This window comes from Gorilla gorilla, chromosome 11 (genome assembly GCF_029281585.2).
Source record: "Gorilla gorilla gorilla isolate KB3781 chromosome 11, NHGRI_mGorGor1-v2.1_pri, whole genome shotgun sequence".
NCBI lineage: Eukaryota > Metazoa > Chordata > Mammalia > Primates > Hominidae > Gorilla > Gorilla gorilla.
This window is the reverse complement of record NC_073235.2, coordinates 52,726,900-52,752,913: the sequence shown is the minus strand read 5'-3', so window position 1 is coordinate 52,752,913 and position 26,014 is coordinate 52,726,900. Positions and strand designations below refer to the sequence as shown.

The 26,014-nt window shown below is 37.5% G+C and overlaps 1 long non-coding RNA gene across 1 annotated transcript; it reads left to right on the top strand.

Annotated features, from left to right (window-relative positions):
- Positions 1-24,955, top strand: LOC115933716 (uncharacterized). Its single transcript, XR_004069571.3, has 3 exons — positions 1-1,037; positions 12,123-12,227; positions 22,288-24,955. It is a non-coding gene; the product is annotated as an uncharacterized lncRNA (long non-coding RNA).
- Positions 24,956-26,014: the final 1,059 nt, after the last annotated feature.

Below are 26,014 nucleotides of genomic sequence, written 5' to 3'. Positions count from 1 at the left end.
AGTGATAACTGAATTATTACCGTGAATTTGATTTTATTAATTCCTATGGGATGGTGAACACTGAGAAAAGGCAGTAAAATTTGTTTTACATTTGAGCTACTCCTCATTATATTCTCTAATTTCAATGCCACCTTCAATGTTGCACACAGGCTGAAAGAAATCAACTTCTGTGCACACTTTTTTTTTTTTTTTTTTTGACATGGAGTCTCGCTCTGCTGCCCAGGCTGGAGCGCAGTGGCGTTATCTTGGCTCATTGCAAGCTTCCCCTTCCGGATTCACGCCATTCTCCTGCGTCAGCTTTCTGAGTAGCTGGGAGTACGGGTGCCCGCCACCACCCCTGGCTAATTTTTTGTATTTTTAGTAGAGACGGGGTTTCACCGTGTTAGCCAGGATTGTCTCCATCTTCTGACCTCGTAATCCACCCGCCTCGGCCTCCCAAAGTGCTGGAATTACAGGCGTGAGCCACCGCGTCCGGCCTACGTGCACACGTTTAAACAAGATTATTTCTCGGCTAACATAAGCTGGGACTATGACAATGGGAATTTTAAAAAATGAATTAAAGACTAGAAGCACAAAAGATTAGAGGAGATAAGTCATCTATTTAAATATGTGCATTTTTCCTTAAGTGGATCTATTTGGTCTATCCTGTTATATTTCAGAATTTTGTTACCTTTTTAAATATAAACTATATCAAAACAAGCAAAACAAGAGAGTTTCTAAAGGAGAATTTAAGCATTATTTTCCTATTCTCTGACTCTATAAGAATTAATCAGCTAATGAATCAACTAGCTATTAGTTATTGTGTTCCTTTAAAGCACCCAGTTCTGCCCTTCTATGTCTCAATAAAAGATAACACTGATTTCTCCCTCAGTTTTATTTTTGTCTTTCAGCTCTGTGCTAACTTGTGTGAGGCATCTGTGCACAATCCATCCAGCTGTGATTAAATTCCTGGTTTCAGTGTTTGTGTGTGTGTGTTTCAATTCAAAAATTAAAGGCAAATTCCTGTGGAAAGAGATACTTGGAAAACGTCTGCAAATGTAAGTAGTTCCCAATGGGAAAAACTTTACAATCATACTTTTAATTAGGGTCCCAAATGTTCAGTGACTCTAAGAGCACACTAGTAAATATTATTTTTACAATCTGATTAAATACTTGACTCGCATGAATAGGCCTAATTCTTTCTCGTATTTCAAAGGGAGAGGGGCCTGAAGGGTCTTCTTATAAATGAAATGAATTTTACTTGTCCTACTTGCTGTGTTGAGCTACCTTGCAATACTGAGAAGAAGGATCAGTAGAATAGCAAAGCTTTTATAATATTCCTGAAAATTAGGGCAACCCACCAGCTATCTGCATCTAGGATACAAATTGGTTTAACAGTGTAATAGGAGTCACTGAGGCAGATTCCCTCCCCTCTTCCCCCATACCACATCTGAATGGGCTCATAGTGATGAACAAGGAGGAGAGAGACAACTATGCATTCTCCCATCTGAACCCAAAGAAAGGTCTGGGAAGGGTCTCGGTTTTGCTGTGGACTAGGTTATATTTGATTATCTTTTTTCATAAAGAGCATTTCATTTTACCAAGTTTGCTGCTTGTGACCTTGTTTACTGCGAGTTAAATAACTGGATTTAAATATGTTCCAAGGTTTATCTTGGTGCACTTCTTGTTCACAAAGCCAAAGAACATCTTAGGAGCAAAACAGCATTGTGGCCAAGTCTCCCCAATAAAAATGCATAAAGGTTTATCATAGCGACTGAGTAAATAACTGGGGCCAAAGACCCAGACTTTCAGTGCTAATTTTAAGTGCTTTAGACATATTTTTCCTCACAAACAAGTAACAGTTATTCCAGTATATATTTTCCAGGATTAAACCTGTGAATGGGCTTAACTATTTCCTCTCAACTGGCTGCTCTATTGCCACTTAAAAATCTAACAGGTTTTTCCAATGCCACTTTCAGTATTACAATTACCAGCTGGATCTTTAGCTGAAGCTTCAGCTGCATGCTTACTTTAAATAGGGATATCTATCGAACCTGACCCTTGGTGTAAGCATGTTCCTTTCTTAGGAAAAGTCCCAAGGCCTTTGGCCCCATGCGTGCTTGTGGAATTGCTGTCTGTAATGTGGAATGGGATGACATATTGAATGGCATGCTGTCCATCATTCTGTTATGGAATACCACTGTGAGTAGTGTACTGGTGTCTCTTACATCCAACAGCTTTGCATTTGGAGCCCAATAATATTTATTCAAGTGTTGGACTGGCTGAACCATTGATACTTAGAGTCCAGTTCCATTGGGATTAAATAAACAGTGAAAGATATCAGCAATAGGAAAGGGAAAATAAAGAGTGGGAACTATTTTTCAAAATAAAAAGAAAGGAAAAGAAAAAATGTTGTTAATGAAAGGCCTGCTTTTCAGATGACACTTTTTTTTTCAAACCTATTTGCAAACTACCATGTCTGTTAATAGTTCTCAGATTGTATTTTTCTATTAGGTTCATATTTGATGAACCTGTAGGTTTTGACAATAAGTTGCTATAAGTAACTTCAGTAGAATTATAAGTAACTTTTCAGTAGAATTGTATCAGATTTGTATTTTAACTTCCCAGTACTTTGGGTCTGAGAAAGAATATATGATTTGAGATTTTTTTCGTAAAGATCTATGGAAATAGATAAGGAAAATGTTGGCTCTGATAATTATAGATTCTGGTGGTGAGTGGAAAAGATAGGTCTGGCTCTGAGCTAGCCTCTGAGTGGCATCTTGCTTCTGCACAGGCCCTGGCTATATGAGTCTGAGCAGGGCTTACAGTTCCCTGTGCTTCAATTCGCATATATGCAAAATGGCAATAACAACTGTACCTACTAAAGAGTGTGTTTGTGAAGGTCAAAATAATTGATACAGGCTGGGTGTGGTGGCTCTCGCCTGTAATCCCAGCACTTTGGGAGGCTGAGGTGGGCGGATCACGAGGTCAGGAGATCCAGACCATCCTGGCTAACACGATGAAACCCCATCTCTACTAAAAATATAAAAATTAGCCGGGTGTGGTGTCACGTGCCTCTAATCCTAGCTACTCGGGAGGCTGAGGCAGGAGAATCACTTGAACCTGGGAGGCGCAGGTTGCTGTGAGCCAAGATCATGCCACTGCACTCCAGCCTGGGCGACAGAGTGAGACTCCGTCTCAAAAAAATAAAAAATAAAAAATAAATTGATAAATTAAAATGTTTAATATAGCATCTGGCATACACTAAATGCTTAATAAATATCAGCTATTGTCATTGCCATTTGAAGGTATGAAATGTGAAGACTCTCTCACCTTGAGAGTAACCTGTGCTGAGCTGGCTATATTTGCAGGACTCCATAGACTAAGAAACAAAAGAAGGTGATAGGGGAAAAAAGTTAGTAGCAGAAATAGAAAGTAGTAGAAAGTAGAATGGAGACCACATCTTAGGCACCAAAGTAAAATAACTCATTTAGGCAAATACCCTAATAAGTAAGCTCAATGTATTTCTTCACTTTAAATTAAGAATTCATTGAACTTTAAGTGAAGGTATAGGCATCCCTGCTTTAAATACTTGCACTGGGATGTAGACATATAGGAGGAAGGCAGGCTAGGAGTGTCCCAGTGTATTAATTTTGTATTTCATTTCTGATCTAGGGGCATAGAGTAGATCACCAGAAGGATCTTATAAAAGGAATAAAATATTTTTCTGTAAAATAACTCAGTGATGAAGCCATCGACTATATCTTCCTGTACCAAACTGACACTGGGCATGAGATTTTAAAATAATTACAGAAACATTGATAATCTAAAGACTGGATAACATACAGATAATAAGTTGAATTGTAAGCATAACAGAGACTATCCTCTTGTCTCTATTTCTTTCCCTTGACTACTCCTTTGGAGTTTCCTCTACTAACTCCGTCACCCTCTATTCCCTTATATGCAGCTCTTCCAGGGAGTTCCTGACCCTTTTATGTCTATATAATCTATTTAATTCACACTCACGGCTTCATTAGCAATAACTTCTCTCCTAAAATCCAGATATGAATTAACAATTCAGATCTGATGAATCCAGACCTTCTTTATAGCAGCAATGGTACTCATCTTCATTAAGTCTAACATCCAAATCCACTAGCTTTCCCTACAAATTAGAGCCTTTGTCTGAATTCCCTGTTTCTGGAAACGACAAACAGGGTGGTTGCCTTAGGAACTCAATGTAACCCTTGATGCTTTATTTTTCTTCCCTTTCTTCAACCAATCCATTGCCAAAGTCAATAAAATTTTCCTCCACTATATCTTGTCCCTCACCCCTCTTTTCCATTCAAATGTCATCAATTCTAATATATGCCTTTATGGATTCATTTGCATAGCTTTCCCTCCTGGACAAACTGCAAATGAGAGCACTGATAAGACATATGATTCAGTTTTGAAAGCTTCTTAATCTATTTTCTTGTTGCCCATCTTATCATTATCAAATTCATATTCTTGTGGTAGTTGCAAGAACTGCCATATTCATAGCAGATACAATCCTATTCCTCCTTTGTTCAAAACCCTTAAACTGTTCATTGTTTATTTTAGATGTCCCCAACATTTTACCATATCACACATGGGATATTACGTGTTCATTCCAGTGATATAGTCCTGTGTGCTATTACAGGAATGACACTATAACTCCTTCCCTTTCTTTTCCATTCAAGGAAACATAGCAAAACACAAATCAGGGGCGGGACTGCCAGTGGACCCTTTCCCAGGGAAACAACAATTTAACTTGTGAAAGTTATTTAAAAAAAACATGAAAAGTGTCTATAAATAGTCCCAAGGAAAAACAGGAAATAAAGAAACATTTATTCAAGAAAATCTAGTGAACCTGAGAACAGCAAGAGTCCATGATATTTCAGTCAGAATTCACTCCATTAACCTCTACTATCCCCCATCTGTGTGTTAGGGAAACTTTAAGCCAGAAGCCCTACTGTCACATAGGTGTGGTCAGGGAGACAGGGGTACTCCCTTCCCCAGCCTCCTAGTCTGGAGCTATAGTTTCACTGTGGGAAGGGCAGACTGCTGACATTTCTCTTCCCCATTCTCTCCAACTCTCCCTTGCAGAAGCTCTCTTCCAGGCAGGAACAGCCAAGGGGACCTGGCTTCTCTAGTTTCACCCAGCCCTGACTTGTAGGATGGCTGGCAGGCTTTCAGGCATGGCAGACTGAGAATACTAAGCTCCTGATTGCCACAGCCCCAGTTCTTTCGTAGGGCAGAGGTTCCATGCCTGGAGGGGCTGCCACCCCTTCCCATGCCTACTCACAGAGCAAGAGTGTCATTATCAGAAAGTGGTCCCCATTCCTAGCTCTAGCAAATTGATGTAGGATTTCTTTTCGGGAGAAAAGCAAGCCATAAAGGCAAAGAGTTTCACAGCTCTGCCTATAGAGACTGACTTCATTTGGGAAAAAGAGAGACGAATTCCATTGTATGTTCATTGTCTAAAATAGTGGAGATTATTGTTGAAAAAATTAAAAGAGCAGTAGATCTGATAAAGGCAAAATGGCAGAACAGCCAAAAGTTTAACAGTGGGAACGAGAGACAATCAAGGTGAACTTCCCTGCGATTACAGACAATTCCACAGGTTAGAAGGGCTGTGTGTAAGTGCTGGGTTGCACCCATTTGGGGGCAATCAGAGCAGGACATGGAGCTGACTTGAAAGCATTTCCAAATCTACCCAAGTCACAGACAGACCCATCAACACAGGGAAGAAGCTTCACACAACTTCTGGCAAAAACTGACTGAACAATAAGCTACTCTGACCCAGGGTAACTCCTAGAAAGGTAGGCTTAAAAATGCTATCACAGACCCTAATAATGCCATCTATGAAGAAACCACAGCTAACATTATATTTAACTGAGAAAAACTGAATGCTTTCTCTATAAGATTAGGAACAAGTTAAGGATATACATTTTTGGTACTTCTATTTACAGGGCAATTAGGAAATACATACATACATAAATGGCACCCAGATTGGAAAGGAAGAAGCAAAACTATGCTATTTACAGATGACATAAAACACTAAGAAATCCACAAAAAACTATTAGAGTTAATAAATGAGTTTTGCAGAGTTGCACTATACAAGACCAATATACAAAAATTAATTGTATTTCTATATTTTTGCAATAGTATTCTGAAAATAAAATTAAGAAAATAATTCTATTTAAAGTAGCATCAAAAATAAGATACTTAGGTGTAAATTTGATAAAAGAAGCACAAGACTTGAAACTGAAAAATCATAAAACATTATTGAAAAAGGTAAAGTCTAAATAAATGAAAAGGCATCCTGTGTTCATGGATCAGAAGACTTAATATTGTTAAGATGGCAGTACTTTCCAAATCTACAGCATCAATGCAATTCCTATTGATAGCCCAATTGGCTTCTTTTGTTGAAAAAGACAAACTGATCTTAAAATTAATGTACATATACAAGGAACCCAGAATAGACAAAATAATCTCAGAAAAGAGCAAAGTTGGAGGACTCACATTTCTAAGTTTTTAAACTTACTCCAAGGCTTACAGTAATCAACACAGTATAGTACAGGCATAAGGATAGACATATATATCAATAGAAAATAATTGAGATTCTAGAAATTAAACACATTTATGGTCATTTGATTTCCAGAAGGGTGCCAAGACAATTAAATGCATAGGGGAAGGGTGTAGAGAATATTCTTTCCAACAAATATCCCTGGGACAACTGGATATCTACAAACAAAAGAATAAATTTGGACACAACTCACCCATTTGCAAAAATTAACTCTAAATGGACAATGATCTCAAACATATAAAACCATAAATCCACATAGAAGAAAACATAGGCATAATTCATCATGACCTTGGGTTAGATTAGTTGATGATTTCTTAGTCACATCATCAAAAGAACAAGCAAAAAAAATGTGAGACTACCAAAAGTTAAAATCTTTTGCATTGCAAATATGACCATCAAGAAAGACTACCAATAGAATGTGAGAAAATATTTGCAAATTATATATTTGATCAGGCACTTGTATCCAGAATATATAAAGAACTGTTTTTGTTTTGTTTTGTTTTGTTTTTGAAATGGAGTCTCACTGTGTCGCCCAGGCTGGAGTGCAGTGGCCGGATCTTGGCTCACTGCAAACTCTGCCTCCCGGGTTCACACCATTCTCCTGCCTCAGCCTCCAGAGTAGCTGGGACTACAGGCGCTGGCTACCACACCCGGCTAATTGTTTTTTTTTGTATTTTCAGTAGAGACGGGGTGTCACTGTGTTAGCCAGGATGGTCTCGATCTCCTGACCTCGTGATCTGCCTGCCTCGGCCTCCCAAAGTGCTGGGATTACAGGCATAAGCCACCGCACCCGGCCTATAAAGAACTGTTAAACTCAATAATAAAAAGATGACTATCCAATTTTTAAATAGGCAAATATTTTGAATAGCTGTTTCTCCAAAGATATTCAAATGGCTAATAAACATATGACACAATGCTCAGTAACCTTAGTCATTAGAAAAATAAAAATCAAAACAATGAGTTACCAATTCACATTTCCCATGTTAGGTATAACCAAGAGGACAAATAACAGTAGTCCCTTGGTATTCATGGGGGATTGGCTCCAGGGCCCTCCAACAGACACAAAATCCAAGGATGATCAGGTCCCATATATAAACTGGCATAGTATTTGCATCTAACCTATACATATCATCCTGTATACTTTAAATAATCTCTAGATTACCTATAATTGCTACTACAATGCCTATAAATCATTTCATTCACATTGATTCAGCATAGTACTAGTTGTTCAGCAAATTCAAGTTTTGCTTTTTTTGAACTTTGTGCAATAATTTTCTCAAATATTTTCCCTTTTACTTTTCTTTCTTTCTTCCTTTCCCTTTGTTTTTCTTTCCTTTCTTTCTTTTTCTTTCCCTTCCTTTCTCTCTCTCTCCTTCCTTCCTTCCTTCCTCTCTCTTTCTCCTTCCTTCCTTCTCTTTTCTTTCTTTTCTTTTCTCTTTTCTTTTCCTTTCTTTTCTTTTGCTTTCTTTTCTTTTCTTTTCTTTTCTTCTCTTCTCTTTTCTTTTCTTTTCTTTCTTCTTTCACAGAATCTCGCTCTGTCTCCCAGGCTAGCCTCCACCTCCAGGTTCAAGCAATTCTCATGCCTCAGCCTCCTGAGTAGCTGGGACTACAGGCATGTGTCACCACACCTGGATACTTGTTTTTTGTATTTTTAGTAGAGACGGGGTTTCCCTCTGTTGGCCAGTCTGGTCTGGAACTCCTGACCTCAGGTGATCTGCCCACCTCAGCCTCCCAAAGTGCTGGGATTACAGGCGTGAGCCACTATCCCTGGCCCCCAAATATTTTCAATCTGTGGTCAGTTGAATTAACAAATATAAACTTCATGGATACAGAAGCTGATGGGAATCATGAGTGATGATGAGACTGCAGAGAAATCAGAACCCCTGTACATTGGGGGTGATTATAAAATGGTGTAGACCTTTTGAAAAACAGTTTGGCAGTTCCTCAAACTTTAAACACAGAGATACCATATGACCCAGAAATCCCACTTCTAAGGTATATACCCAAGAGAAATAAAAACATACAAAAACTTGGCTGGGTGCAGTGTCTCACTCCTGTAATCCCAATACTTTGGGAGGCGGAGGCAGATAGATCACAAGGTCAAGAGATCCAGAATATCCTGGCCAACATGGTGAAACCTGGTCTCTACTAAAAATACAAAACTTAGCTGGGTGTGGTGGCACGTGCCTGTAGTCCCAGCTACTTGGGAGGCTGAGGCAGGAGGACCACTTAAACCCAGGAGGCAGAGATTGCAGTTAGCCAAGATCACTCCACAGCACTCCAGCCTGGTGACAGTGAGACTCTGTCTCAAAAAAACAAAACAAAAACTTATTCATAGCAACATTATTCATAATAGACAAAAGGGTAAACGACCCATATGTCTTATTAACTGATAAATGAATAAATGAAATGTTGTATATTCATATAATGAAATATTGGAAATAAAAAGAAAGGAAGTATTGGTAAATACTACAACATGAAAACATTATGCTAAGGAAAAACAGCCAGTCACAAAAATACTATATAGATATAGTATGATGTCATTTATATGAAATGTGCAGGAAAACCAAGTTTATATAGATAGGAAACAGATTAGTGGTAGCTTATGGTTGAGGAGGTAAGGTAGGGGAAATGGGAATTGACTGCTAATGAGTATTTTTCAGGAGTGACAAAATGTCCTAAAATTAGATTGTGATGATAGTTTTATAACCTTATGAATATACTAAAAAACATTAAATTGTGCCTTTTAAATGAGAGAATTTTAAATTTTACCATTTAGAGCTCACTAAAGCTTTTAAAAAATGCTAATTAGACCAAATAGAATTATTAAATGTATAACTTTTTAATCTGCTCTAATCTTTTAAAAATATAAATTAAAACTTTCTCAAACACTTGAAATTTAGAATTTCTAATAATTTGTGAATTCTCTTGAATTTTCTAGAACAGTGCTGTGCAATAAAAATATAATTTGAGTCAGTATGCAATTTTAAATTTTTAGTAAACATTTTTAAAAGTAAAAAGAAACAGGTTAAGTTTAGCAATCTATATTATTTAACCTTATCTATCTGAAATATTACTTCTATACTTAATATAAACATTTTTAATGAGATATTTTGCATTTTTTTCAAATATATCTTTAAAAATATTTCACCTGTGTTTTACACTTATGACACATCTCAACTCCAACTAGCCATACTTCAAATGCTCAATAGCTACATTAAGTCAGTGGCTACCATATTAGACTTGCAAGTTCTAGATGGATTTTAATAAAATATAACAGTAACAGTTATTGTATGATCATTTTCTAATCTTCAAACCACTCTTCTTTTTCTTATCTTATTGCATGGACTAGGGCCTCCACTAAAATGTTGGATAATAGCGGGGAGAACAGATTTCCCCAGCATTGTTTCTTACTTTAATGAGTATGGTTCTTATGTTTCATGTTGAGCTTAAACTGATGAAGTTACTTGTGATCTGCTTAATGGCCAATTTTGACATAGTACTGAGTATTATTGCCTACCTAATTATTGTCTAAACTCCATTTCCTTAGGGTGAGTTATTTCCTGTGATGTCTCTTTTGTAAGCAGCCACTTACTCAGTACTCCAGATAGCTCCAGGAAAACCTAAGATGGTTTAGCCCTGGTTCAGGCTGAGAGTCCTTCTACACAAACACATGAAAACCTTCAGTATATGCTAAATCAATAACCTAGCACTTTAAGCAATTCTCTTTTTTAAAAAGGGAAATTTAATGAACAAAACACAGGGATATTTGAACTGATGTACTTTATGACCTTTGGAAAAACAAAACAACACACACACAAATTAAATTATCGTATTTAGAAAAATTAAATTAATTCTGAGAATAATTAAATGAATCCCCAGAGCCTTATTTATTTTTAGGCAGTTAAACAATTAAAAGAATATGTTTACTTTCCTGAAATTGTCTCAGTGGGAAAGGAAAGACTATTAAATGACAACTCTCTACGTAGATTCATAGCTGTTGAACATAATTAGTTTTAATATTTACTGCACATTGTTTCTATTTGTTATATGGAAAGAGAAAAATATGTTAAACAAAAATGTTTTACATGTACATATATGTATATGTGTATATATATTGGTGTATATATTGGTATATAAATTGCAATATATGTATGCATATATATATTGGTCTATACATATAAAAATCTTTGTTTAACATATTTTTTATCTTTCCATATAATGTATAGAAATAATGGACAGTAAATATTAAAACTAATTATTTTTAACAGCTGTGAATCTTCATAGATAGTTGCCATTTGTCAGTTATTCCTAACGTTGTAAGAAAATATGATTATTAGGAAATAAAGTTATTGTTTATTATGGTTATTAGGTTGTAAGTTTATGCTGTGGTTTGAATATTAATTGCTTTTCTCCACCAAAATTCATGTTGAAATTTGATCCCCGATGTGTCAGCGTTTAAAGGTGGGACCTAGTGGGTGGTGTTTGGGTTATGGGGGTAGGTTCCTCATAAATGGCTTGGTGCTGTTCTTGTAGTAGTGAGTTCTCACTTTCCTAAGACTGGATTTGTTCTCCTAGGAATGGATTAGTTCCCTCAAAAATGGGTTGTTATAAAGCCAGAATGCTCCTCAGGTTTTCCTCCTCTTTGCATGTCTCCTCCTTTTTTTTGACCTTCTCTGCTATGTTGTAATGCAGCATGAATGCCCTCACCAGAAGACGGATCCTTGATCTTGATCTTCTCAGCATATAGAACTACGGGCTAAACAAACCCCTATTCTTCCTAAATTACCCAGTCTTAGATATTCTTTTATAGGAATAAAAATGGATTAAGACAGTTTATAAGATGAAAAATATACAATCTTTGTATTTATAAATTACTAGGGCTTTAATTTAATTAATTTATTTTTTTTGAGACTGAGTCTCACTCTGTCACCCAAGCTGGAGTGCAGTGGCACGATCTCTGCTCACTGCAACCTCTGCCTACCGAGTTCAAGCTATTCTTCTGCCTCAGGCTCCCAAGTAGCTGGGATTACAAGCGTGTGCCACCACACCTGGTTAATTTTTGTATTTTTAGTAGAGATGGGGTTTCACCATGTTAGCCAGGCCAGACTTGAACTCCTGACCACAGATGATCCTCCTGCCTCAGCCTCCCAAAGTGCTAGGATTAGAGGCATGAGCTACTGCACCCAGCCAGGGCTTTAATTTTACATCTCTTTACCTTATAACTCAAACCCATATTGAATGTTTTCTGTACATATTAAGGGCTCTGTAGGCTCTATGACCAAAAATAAGAGAAAAGCAAAATTTGTTTCATATATTCAGAAAAAATATAATAGACAAGGACAATATTTCACATTTTCCTTTGCAAGGAACTGCATCCACATTTCATCCAAATTGTCTTTTCTAATCCATTCAGTATTTTTGTTTCATACCTGCTTTGGGATACAGGTTTAATACATATAAAAATTATTCTATTGGCTTCTGCTTGCAGGAAGATAAAATTAACATAATTCTCCTATTTCTCCACTAAATACAGCTAAAAACTCTGGACATTTTATATGAAACAAGCATAAGAAGACTCCGAAAGGTAGAGACAAGGCAGAATTGCTGGGGAACTTGAGACCAAAGGAACAACACATTAGTAAGTTCTCCAGGCATGCTTTCTGATTCACGTATCCTTAAATTGAAGCTGAAGAAGTCAGTAACCTGGAAATGTTTTTCAATAAAATTGACAAACTTCTAGCAAGATTGATGATATAATTAGGACATTTGTGCCCTTCAAATCTCATGTTGAAATTCAATCCCAAGGGTTGGAGGTGGGACCTGGTGGGAGATGTGTGAGTCATGAGGGCAGACCCCTCCTGAATGGGTTGGTGCAATGATTATGGTAATGGGTTCTCACTCTGTTAGTTCACATGAGACCTGATTGTTACAAAGAGCATGGCCATTCTTCCTCTCTTCTTTTCGCTCCCTTTCTCACCATGTGACATGCCTGCTTTCTTTCCTCTTTTGCCATAATGGAAAACTCCCTGAGGCTCTCACTAGAAGCAGATGCTGGTGCTTTACTTCTTGTACAGCCTGCAAAACCATGAGCCAAATAAACCTCTTTTCTTTATAAATTACTTAGCCTTAGGTATCCCTTTACAGCAATGCAAAACAAACTAAGAAAAGTGACAAAGAATAAAAGAGAGAAGATAAAAATTACCAATGCCAGAAATAAAACAGGGAATATCCTTATAGTCTCTCCAGACATTAAAAGGATAATAGGAACATCTCTATACACATATGTTTGACAACTTCAACAAAATGGACTAAACCTTCAAAAAACACACAAACTATCAGCAATTCACCCAACAGGAAAGATATCTATATCTATATCTATATCTATATCTATATCTATATCTATATCTATATCTATATCTTTTTGAGACGAAGTCTCACTCTGTTGCCCAGGCTGGAGTGCAGTGGCACAATCTTGGCTCACTGCAACCTCCGCCTCCTGGGTTGAAGCAATTCTCCTGCCTCAGCCTCCCGACAGCTGGGACTACAGGCACACATGGCCACATCTGGCTAATTTTTTGTGTTTTTAGTAGAGATGGGGTTTCACTGTGTTGCCCAGGTTCGTCTCGAACTCCTGAGCTCAGGCAATCTGCATGCCTCGGCCTCCCAAAGTGCTAGGATTACAGGCATGAGCCACCATGCCCAACCAAAAGAGATAATTTAAATATAACTTTACTATTAAAGTAATTGAATTCATAATTGTAGAACTCCCCAAAAGAAATCTGCAGGCCCAGATAATTTCACCAGAAAACACCCATAATTGTTTAAAGAAAAATTAACACCAATTCAACTCAAAGTCTTTTATAAAGTGTGACGAATGATCACTTCAACAATTTATTTTATGAAGTTATTATTACCCTGTTGCCAAAAATCAGAGAAAATCAGTTTAAAGAAAGAAACAAACAAATGAAATGACAATTTAATATCCCTAATAAATATAGATGCAAAAATTTTTAAAATATTAGACATAGAATTCAGCAATATATAAAAAGAATTATACACCATGAATACATGAGATTTATTCTAGGAATTAAAGCCTGGTTCAATATTTAAAAATCAATCAATGTAATCTACCATGTCAATAGGTTAAAGAAGAAAAATTACATGACTATATTAATCAATGCAGAAAAAATTTAATAAAACTTAATAGCCATTCAAGATAAAATCTATCAGAAAAATAGGAGTAGAGGAGAATTTCTAAAGTTGATAAAAGACATCTGCAAACATCTTACAGGTGACATATGCTTAATGGTACACACAGACACACACCCCTCCCAGAACTAGTAAGTTTGATCAGCAAGGTCTTAGGACACATGGTAAACATACAAAACTCATCTGTATTTCTCAATACTAGATGTAAACATGTGGGTGCAATGGAATTAAAAATACGCTTCCACTTGCAATCACTCAAGAAAATAATGGAATACTTAGGTGCAAATCTAATAAAACAAACATATATAGGACTTATATGATGAAAACTACAAAATTCTGATGAAAGAAATAAAAGAATATCTAAATAAATCAAGAGATGTACCACGTTTATGGATTGAAAAACTCAACCAAATGCGAGCAAGGACACAGAGAAACTGAGTTACTGATGCATTGCTTCTGGGAATGTAAAATGGCACAACTGCCCTGAAAAGTCATAATTTCTTTAAAAATTAAACATGCAACTACAGTATGACCCACATTTTTTTCTCCTGGATATTAATATGAGATAAATGAAAATCTGTGTTCACACAAAAACTCACACGTTAATGTGTATAACAGCTTTATTCACAGTAGCCCCAAACTGGAACAACCTGGTGTCCTCCAGTGAGTTAACAGTTAAATGGAATCATACTCAGCACTAAAAAGCAACAGACAAATGATTTACACAACAACCTGAATGAATCTTCAGAGAATTATGATGAGTATATATTTACCTAATGGTATCTCTGTATACCATTTATATAACATTCTTGAAATGATAAAGTTAGAGAAATGGAGAACAGATTAGTGTTTCCAGGGGTTAAGGAGGAGCTGCAGGTGAGAGAGAAGTAGGTGTGGCTGCAAAAGGGCCACATGAGCGATCCCTGTGGTGACAGAAATGTTATGTATCTTGCTTATAAATATCAATATCGTGGCTATGATACTGAATTTATAGTTTTGCAAAATGTTACCACTGGTTGAACTTGAGTAAAAGGTATGCAGGATCTCTCTGTATTTCTCTGCATTATTTCTTTTTCTTTTTTTTTTTTTTGAGACGGAGTCTCACTCTTTCGCCCAGGCTGGACTGCAGTAGCGCTACCTGGGCTCACTGCAAGCTCCGCCTCCCGGGTTCAGGCCATTCTCCCACCTCAGCCTCCCGAATAGCTGGGACTACAGGCACCCGCCACCGCGCCCGGCTAATTTTTTGTACTTTTAGTAGAGACGGGGTTTCACCGTGTTAGCCAGGATGGTCTCGATCTCCTGACCTCGTGATCTGCCCGTCTTGGCTTCCCAAAGAGCTGGGATTACAGGCGTGAGCCACCGTGCCTGGCCTCTGTATTATTTCTTACAGCTACATGTGAATCTACAATTATCTCAAAATAAAAAGTCTATTTAGATTTTAAATATATTCCATCGAATATAGGTACCTAATCAGAAGCCTATAGACTATGAATAAAACTGTAACTTTCATTAGTTGGGGATTCTAATAATCATAATTGAGGAAGATTGAGAAGTTTTTAAAAACAAAAAGTTGTAAGGAAAATAAATAAAATGTCTTACAGGATAGATTAAGATAAAGTAGCACAACTCTTTTTAAAAATCTCTGTCACTTGGGTTGAGGAAATCTCAGGTTGATGCACTCTAGAACCTTGAAATTTTAATTCTCTGAGACTTCAGGGTTTTGTAGAAGTGACCCATTCTTCTTTAAGGTAGACTGGTGGCAAGGGGTACCAGCTTTAGAAACACAATTATGGCTATCTCTACGGCTATAGTCCAGGGCTGACAATAAGAGATGCTGTTACAGAGCTGGGCTCTCTAGCAGCAATGAGATGACAGAAACACAAATAATTGAGGCCAGGTAATGACACCTTAGCATCAGAAGGAAAGTGATCACAATTATCATAATAAATAGCAAGGTCAGAATGGCAGTCTTGGGACCTGACCCACAAAGAGTATGGAGATGGTTAATTGAACATTGAAGTCCAAGGGCAAAATAGATCAGTGGCCAACAAGGGTACTGTTTATTCTTTGTTGTAATAAGAAGAAATCAAGAATGGATAATCAGAAGGCTGAGACCAGCCAGCCCAAGAAAAAGTCATAAATCCTTTGCTTAATTTCCAGGCCTGAACCAATTATAATATTTAAATTCCACTGACTGAGGGAGAGGCTAAGTATAGATGAAGAAAGGCTTTGCAATACCAAGGCAAGTATGGATTGAAAGGATTTCCCAGTTCTTATAAAGCTATTTACAGTAGTCACCCCTTATCTGCAGTTTTGATTTCCAGTTTCAGTTACCTGTGGTTAACCAGGATTTGAAAATATTACATGGAAAATTCCAGAAGTGAATAATTCATAAGTTTTAAATTGCACGCTATTCTAAGCAGTGTGGATCACCTTTTTGTCTAGTGTATTCACTCTGCTTGTATTACCTGCCCATTAATCACTTAGTAGTCATCTTGGTTACTAGATAGACTGTTGCAGTATGGCAGTGCTTATGTTTAAGTAACCCTTATTTTAGACAATAATGGCCCCAAAGCACAAGAGTAGTGATGATATCGTATTGTTATAATAGTTCTATTTTATTATTAGTTATTGTTGTTTATTTCTTAATTCACCTTATTTATAAATTAAACTTTATCATAGTTATTTATGTACAGAAAAAAAGTATAGTACAGATGATCCAGACTAATGATCTTTCAACTTATGATTTTTTGAATTTATAATGGTGCCAAACATCACAATTTTGACATACAGTATTCATGAGATTTTTGACTGTACAATGGCACTAAACCATCACAATGTTGACATAATGTACAATAGTCAATAAATTACATGAGATATTAAGTACTTTATTATAAAATAGGCTTTGTGTTAGATGATCTTGCCCAATTGTAGGCTGATGTACGTGTTCTGAGAATGTTTAATGCTAGAATAACCTATGATGTTTGGTAGGTTAGGTGTATTAAATGCATTTTTCACTTACAATATTTTCAACTTACAATGGATTTACTGGGATGTAATTGTACTGTAAGTTGAGGGGCATCTATATATATAGGCATTGGTACTATCCATAGTTCCAGACATCCACTGGGGGTCTTACAATGTATCCCCCATTACTGTACTCAGATAATCACATACTGGAGTAAGAAAAATACTAAAATATTTTGACGATAGTTGGATACTAGGTCCAAATCGGCACTGATACTGAGGAACCTGAAGTGTTATTGTGGCCACTGTTACTGTTGGGACCTGCAGTAGCCAGATAATAAATGGAATCCTGTCATAAGATAAAAATGAGATGGATCTGCTGGATCCATGGACATAACTTTAAACACTTCTCTTGTCCCAAAATGCAGAGTTGGAAACAACATACTTGTAATGGTACAACTCGGGAAGACTAAGTGGAGGCCCTATAATTGCCCCTATCTCAACCAAAATAATAAATAATTAAATCCAAAATAATACAATATCCCTGGAACATTAGGAATAATTAGTGTCACCCATAAAAATGTAAAGGATATAACCTTGATCGTCACCATCATGTCCCCATATAATTCAGTATTCTGGCCTCTCCAAAAAAAAAAAAAAAACCCAACAAAAAACAACAGTAGGATACTGGTAGATGACTTATAGATGGTTATAAACTTAAACAAGTAGTAGCCTTGATTGGAACTGATGTGACAAGTATGGTACCTTTGCTGAAACAGAGGGCAAGGGCACTGTAAATGGCCATTGATCTGATGAATGCATCATTTTCCATCCATATCAGCAAAAAGAATTAAAAGTAGTTTATATTCACATGTCTAGAGGTACCAGAACAAGGTCATATTGGTCCATATAATTTTAATCAGCCAGCGTGATCATGAAGTTGTAGGCTCCTGCAGGACTTGGTAAAATACATGGCGCTCTAGACAGTAAGAGGTAATTCCTCCAAATATTCAGTGAAGATTTTAGGAGTTTGGTGGTCTGGGACATAGTAGGATATTTCCTCCAAAGTAAAGGACAAAGTAATACATCTCGAAACACCCAATAACACACATAAAAAGGCATAATACAATGGAACAGCACTGTATTCACTCTTGGGAATGCTGCTGTGACCCATTTACAGAGTGACATAGAAAACTAGCAGATTTCATTGGGATCCAGATACAGAAAGAGCTCTGTTTCTGTGATGCAAGCAGCCCTGTCATTTGCTCCCTATGACCCATCTGGCGTCTGTGTGGGAAGATATGCTGTATAGGGTTTATGGCAAGCATCCCTAAGTCTCTGGAGCAAGGCCATGCCATCTAAAGCCCAGAAATATTCACCATTTTAAAATCAGGTTCTGGTAGCATCTTGTCATGGGGCATCAAATGGCCACACTGGCAGAACTATATATCATGATTTGGCTTCTGCCAGATTCACCAAGTCATAAGAAGTGGGGCCAGACACACTTCATCATAAGACAGAGTGGTACACTTAGGAGTAGACATGAGCAGGTCCAAAGTAAGCTGCATAAGTAGGTGCCACAGAATTCCAAGTCATCTACCATCATTGCACTACCTCCTAACCCTCAGGTCACGCTATGGCCATGCTGAGTGTCCCATGTGAGTAGCTCATGAAGGAGGAAAATGGTCGAGCTTGGTTTAAAGATAGTTCAGCCCAGTGAGTGAAAGCTGAAAAGGAACTCTTCCTAAGCCACAGTGCTACTCAGGGAGGGCCTTGAAAGGTGGCAATAAGCAGAAATCCTCAGAATAAATAGTTTTCAGTGGTAGATATTGTCATGCACTTTGTGTAGAACAGAAGTGGCCTTAGGTAAAGAAAATATATGGCTACATAGTCCAGGTCCTGGAAGGAAGAAGGTTAGAAGCTCAGAGAGTAGGAGGTCTGGGATAGAATCCTGCAGATGGATTTATAGGTGTGAGCATGGAGTATAAATACCTTGGTATGACATGTTAACACTTATCAAAGAGCACATGTTAAATATGGGGCCATGAACCAGTAAGTAGATGAAATGGCCCAGTGACCTGATGTCAGCTAGCCTCTCCTGTCCTGGCACAATAAGCTTGTGAATGTAGTAGCCAGGGTAGCAGGAATGGAAGCTACACATAAAGCCAAAAGTAAGAGTTCCCACTGACCAGGGACCATCCAGCCTTTGCCTCTGCCTATTATCTAACCTGTCAACAATAAGAACCAATGCCAAACCCCCATTATGGCACCATCCATCAAGTTCAATCAGCTACTTGGGGCAAGTTCATTACATTGAACTCCTTCCACTCTGACAGAGGGCGGCAGTTTATCTTCACTGAGATTAACACTTATCTGCCTTTCCTGCCCACAGGATCTTTTTCAGCACCTCTACTCCGGGACTTAGAGATTGATCCACTGACACTGGTTTCTTCATAATATTACCTCAAAACAAAGGACCCATTCTACAGTAAAAGAAATATAGAAATGGGCATAAGACTATGGAATCCACTGGTCCTATCACACTGGTCCTGCATCACCCAGAAGTTGCCAGCTTGACATGGCATGAAAACAGCTTTTGAAGATGCACCTAGAGTGCCAACCAGAATATGTACCTCGAATGTTTGGTGTCCTTCAGGACAGCATATACACTCTAAATCAATGACCATTTTATGGTACTGTGCCCCTAATAGATAGAAAATATGGGCTTGGGAACCTAGGAGTAAAAGTATAAGCAGCCTTGTTTATCATCATTCCCATGGTACCCATGTGAGGGACTGGTGTGTCCTGTACATAAAACTTTAATCTCTTATGGGTCTGGATTTCCTTGTTCCCAGAGGGGAAATGCTTCCACCATGGTATACTTATACTACAAAGAGAAATCCACTAATTGGTGAATGTTTCCAAATTTTTAAATGACTGTTCAAGGCTATGAATTTTATCCATTCATTGTTCTCCAGATTCCAAAATATGTAAAAGCTACTAACCGTAGTGAACATTAGTGAAAACAATTCTGAAAATTCCTCACTTTAGTATCTGAGTTCTAAGAAAAGATTCTAGCATCTCATAGATTATCAGTATTGGATGAATGAATGAATAAATGAATGAATGAATAATTTGCAGTAAACGTGAAGTGGGTGAAAAACACAAATACAGAGTGTGTGACAGTCTTGGAATGTTGAACTTCTATTGGAACTAAAAATACAGATTGCTACTCTATGGTCATAAAAAATACATTTACTTTAGTGAAAAAAGGCAGAAATCGCAAATGAGAAGTTGGCTTAAAAATGCACAATTCACTGGACTAGCTCAGGTCCTCTGTTGTCATTCTTATCAGCAGTACTAACAGTGTTACTACTAACTAGTATTAGCAGCAATATAATTAACACTGACATTTTAGCGCTAATGCTGGATTTTTATGGTATTCAACTTAATAAAAAATCTGTAAATAGAAAAAATACACAATTAATTAAATGTCCTCATTCATGTCATAAAAATATAAAGAAATAAAGTAGTTGTTACAGGTATCACCATTATAAATTGACATTTTGGAATACTATAAGATGCAAAAAGACAAAAAGTAGAAACTGGACTGGTCATGGTGGCTCACGCCTGTAATCCCAGCACTTTGCACTTTGGGAGGCCGAGGTGGGTGGATTACGAGGTCAGGAGTTCGAGACCAGCCTGATCATCATGGTGAAACCACGTCTCTACTCAGAATACAAAAATTAGCCAGGCGTGGTGGTGCACACCTGTAATCTCAGCTACTTGGGAGGCTGAGGCAGGAGAATTGCTTGAACCCAGGAGGCGGAGGCAGAGGTGGAGGTTGCAGCGAGCCGAGATCATGCCACTGCACTCCAGCCTGGGTGACAGAGCAAGACTCCATCTCAAAAAAAAAAAGGAACCTTCATAGTGTATATGACTACCACTCAGGCTTTAGTCAATACAGTGCTCATGACGTAGAAATTGTAAGATATGTCTTTCTCTTTTCATATCATTGCAGACAAGGCTTACCATTTGTTTTCTTCTAAAAGGTATAACGTTAAACTAAGTATTTGTTATCACTGTCGGGACCTTTAATTAAAATTTTATATTTTTCAAATTTCTGATAAAAACCTGAAAAAAAGATAAAAATGTAATTTTTACTAGTTATCCTTTATATCCCACCACACCATACCTATCTATTAGTGTTTATTTATTTAATAAACACTTAAGTAGCACCTACTAATTGCCAGGCGATAAATATCCCAAGCACTTTACCAAAATTAACTCATGTAACTCTCATAGCATTACATGGATAACTTTCCCCACTTTACGAAAAGAAAACTGGAATACAAACAGATTAAGTGCCCAAGGTCACAAAGTAGCAAGTGGGAGGTGGGATATGAACACAGGCAGTCTCCCAAGTCCATGCTCTTTAAGAGTACGCTGAGTTTCCTCTCTAAGTATCTGATTCCAAGGTAAACTTGAATAAATTATATAAGTTTTTAAGTGGATGATAACTAATTTCATGTTGTTCTCCCTTCTAAACATCCATTATTTTAACTAGCTCTGTCAATACACTCAATGGGGATTCAACTTCCTATCATATGGATGGCATATCTGCCGGTGGGAGGAGAGGACAAGAAGTTTGGGAAGGGGAAGGAGAGCAAGCGAGCGAGTGAGTGCTTTGTTCTGAGCACTTCTCAACGCATATCCAGACCCCATTCTTATTAGAAAATAGAAACAAATACTACCATTTCTTGAGGATATATACCTAGAGTCATGCTCACCTTTTACACTCATGGTTGTGGTTTTTTTTGGGGTGGGGGACGGGGACAGAGTCTTGCTCTGTTACCAAGGCTGGACTGTGGTAGCGCAATAATGGCTCACCACAGCCTCAATCTCCTGAGCTCAAGTGATCCTCCCACCTCAGCCTCCCAAGTAGCTAGGATTTCAGTCATGCACCACCCTGCCTGGCTAATTTTTGTATTTTTTGTAAAGATGAGGTTTCTGCAGGTTGCTCAGGCTGGTCTCAATTCCTGGACTCAAATGATCCTTGGCCTCCCAAAGTGCTGGGATTCCAGGCATGAGCCACCACACCTGGCCTTATGCTTATGTTTATTACCTCTTAATTCTCACAGCTTTGTAAGAGTTAGTTCTCTGTTCCCTAAAACAAGTCCCCCATTTTATAACAGAGATAATTGAGGCTGAGAGAGCATCAGTGACTCTCTAAAGTCATCCAGGTGTGTCTGACTTCAAAACAGCTCTGTCCTCCTGTGCTGGCTACCATCTATGCTGCTGAGGAAATTGATTTCACTGCAGTTTGTTACTGTCTCCTCATGGCTCAGCCTGACTTTTGTTGGAATCATGCTTTGGTTTGGGTTTCTCTTTTGCTCTGTGGTTTTGGCACAGTCCCTAAATATGCCTTATTTATTCCATCCATATGGCAGTTTTCATTTGATGGCACACAGTTTGCAGTCTTAGAGGATGGCTCACATTTGCATTTTGCGTTACTCTTATAGGTCAGTCTGATATCCACCACCCAGTTCTCCAGGTGGAAGAATAATCAAAGAGCCTTGGGGGAAAGAGGGATTCTCATGGTTGAAGATGATGAAGATGTGAAGGCTGGATTTGATAATGAAGAGTCTTCTTTGTGTTCTCTCATTATTTATGCCACATCTGCCTCTCAGCATTTGTGTCAATGAGTCACTGTAATTACAGCCGTTGGATAATTTCCTCCGTTTTACAACACAAACCCGACTGTGTGAGTGCTCCATCAGAGAAAAACATTTATTTCCTTGCAGCACCATCAGGCAGCAAGGTCCAGCTTTCTTGAGACATGGTTATTAGCCAAGTCAGAACAAATGGCTTCTGTTCTTACTCACGCTAACTGAAAGTGAGACTTGAGGAGCTTAGCTGATTACGGAGACACAAAGGATCAGAATTCTTTTTTCTATATAAAAGCCAGAATTTTGACTGAGGATCTTGCTTAAAAAATGATTTATGGAAAAATGAACTATGCTGACCCTGAAATGGAGGGGTGGGGGTAAACTGGGGAGAATCACACTTCACTGTTTCTGTTCACTAGTACCCCTACCCCAAAACAAATAAGTAGCTCCTACCATCTAGGAAGATGTTATAAGGCAAAAATATCTGGTTTAATTAAATGCAAAAAGAATTCTTGAAAGTTGTATGTATGATAGAACCTAGGTGTTTTCAGTCCCTGCATCCTGTTGCTTGTTCATAGACTAGTTCCCAAGATGAATTAAAAATACTGGGTCTGGAGCAGAAACTCTCCTCTGCCATAAGAGAGAACTAATCTTGTAATTCTACCACATTGCAGGAGGAGAAAAGAGACCTTATATGTTATGATAATCTTTTTTGATTAATGCTGTGGGTGTTCATGACTGAAGAGCCATTCATCATTCTATTTGTGACTTACTAGGTAAATTGCGAGACACTATAAACCAGCCCTTATTTAACTGTGTTTTATGTTTTCTCCAGGAAAATACAAATTTCCATTTCTACCCCTAGCACTGTACTACACTAAAGACTGCAAAAAGCAAATGAGGCCACAAAGAAATGGAAAAACAAAAATAATGTTAAGATATTTTTGAAGATATCCAGAGAGAATGTTTTCCTGTTGCTAACATGGAGGCAGTGCTTGTCTTCCACATCTAAGTTGAAGAGGCTGGCTGTCCATGTGATTTGAGGTCACATAAGAACTGACCATAAATGTCCATCCTTCACTTTCACACTTTCTTAGTCCCACAAGGCTTTACCTCCAGAATGTCATTGTTAAAATTCAACCTAGGAGGATTCACAGACTAACGCCTCCACTTCCATTAGTATGGATCATTTCTGTAATTTTCCAACTTTTCTTTTTTTCAAAACAGATCACTTTCTCAAAAGAAAGTATAAGGCAGAACCCTAATACAAGTTGAGTATCCCTAATACAAAAATGTGAAATTTAAAATGCTCCACAATCTGAAACCTTTTGAGCACTGACATCATGCTCAAAAAAATTGCATATTGGAGCATTTTAGAATTGGGGTTTTGGATTAGGGTTGCTTAACCAGTAAGAATAATGCAAATATTCCAAAATAAAAAAATTTTTGAAACACTACTGATCCCAACATTTTGGATAAGGTATACTCAATCTATATTAAAAAATAAAAAGGAACGGAGATGTTCTCTGAAAAGACCAGATTGGAGAGTTCCCAGTTACGCTGAAAAAATACTTCCCAGATGTGACTGTGAGACCCATCCATGAGACATTACCACTCTATGAAACATACTTTTAAAAGCACTGAAATAACATTTGGCTTGGGAAAAGATAACTGAACCCTGTGAGAATCCAAACTAAGTGACCATCTTGTGGCTGGGCAAAAAGGCAGGTAGACAGGAAGGAAGGATGAGCAGTGGAAGGTGATGCCAATGCGGACAGTTCTTAGTGGAAGCCACAGTAAGCCACTGGAGTTGACATTCAACCATTAATGCAGGTATTAACAGTGGATTTTCACTAGTGTCATGGGAATCCTTAAGCATTTCCAACTCCTAGTCTCATGCCTAAGTTTTGGATGCCAACGATCTCTAACCCACATGTGATCATCTTCCCAGGGTTTTATGTGGTCTTTTCTAATGTGCTATGCTTGGAGAAATTGAGAAAGCAACACAGAGAAGCTGCACACCAGGGAGGCATATTATAAAGTAGTTTAAATGGGAGTTTATCCTAGCCTCAGGCCATGCCTCACTAACAGAGAAGCAGGGAAAAATCAAGAGAGGTATGGTATTTTTAGGATGTACCCAGACAACTTTATGTCTGAGATAAAAATAAAATCTCAGAGAACTCTAATAACCCTCAGCAACTCTCAGCAGAGCATTAAGCTCTAAAGACCAAAATCTTTATTTGATAAGTAAAGGATATCAGTAAATATTAGAATTACTAGGTGTGTTAAATAAAAACTGTGAACAAACAAGTTTTTTTTGTCTTCGAAAGTGGCTTGGCTTTTCTTGTTGGGAGCTCATAAAAGCTTCCTTGTGATCACCCCCTTTTAGGTAAGAATTATTCTTCATGGTTAAAAAACAAAAAATGTGTTTTAACTGGGGTGATGTAGGCTAAAATTGCTCCAAGCAATTTTGTATAATGGAATTTCATAGTAAAAAATTAACTACAAACCACTGACCGGGTCCATTGTCTTTCTCAATGCTACAATTTTGCTGCTGGAAAAGGGGGTTTGCTATTCAAGGATGCAAAAGTGTGATTCAAGAATCAAGCCTTTTCATCTCTCATGGGATATTGTCCTTTATCAGAGCATTCTTGGTGGATAAACATGTAAATTATTATGCAAAGCAGGATGGAGTAATTCAAATTGACAGTTGCCCTATTAAAAAAAAATAAAAATGTGGAAGCCTTGAACATGTGTCTGCTGACAATAAAGGAGGTTCGTGTTAAAATCAATATTGTTTGGTGTCATTTTCATATGTATTTCAAGCAGATAAATTCGCTTTCTTTACTTTCTATTATAAAATTGCTTTTTTTCTACCTGTGTATTTAACAGAGACAATTTCAATAGGAAACATTAAATTGTAGTTCTATGTACATATATATACACACATATAACTACATATACAAATATGTATGTTTATATGGTATATATAAATTATAGTTATATATAACTACAATGTAATATAAATTTAATGAATAATTTAATAAAAATAAATTTAATAAATAATAAATTATATATAACTATATATATATCACAGAGAATAGATTATTTCCTTTATCATTCTCTTAACAACTATAAAGCTGCTATACTGCACCTTCAATGAAGATCATTCATCTATAGCTAGCAATTACTTCCAAAGACTTAATTGATGGCCATATTTAAAAGAGAACACCATTACAATTTGTTATTGAGCTACCACCAATTCTACCAGTTTACCTGCACCTACACCCATCGAGTCTGCCTTACTTTCCTACTGGGACAGCAGATGAGTTGGCCTTGTTCTTATCTATGACAAATCCTCCGCTTGTGCCCTGCTTCCTTTGCCCTCATAACTGCTCTGTGGCTTTCATCCAGCAGAATTTCCTTTTCTCTTTGGTATCGTTACTTTCTCTCTATTTACCTTTTTATCATTCCCACCACCATGAGTGCAATATCACTGATCTTAAAATAAACAGTAAATGGTGTTGACTCCAAATCCTTTTATTGCCACATTTCTCTACTTCCCTCCATAGCAAGACCC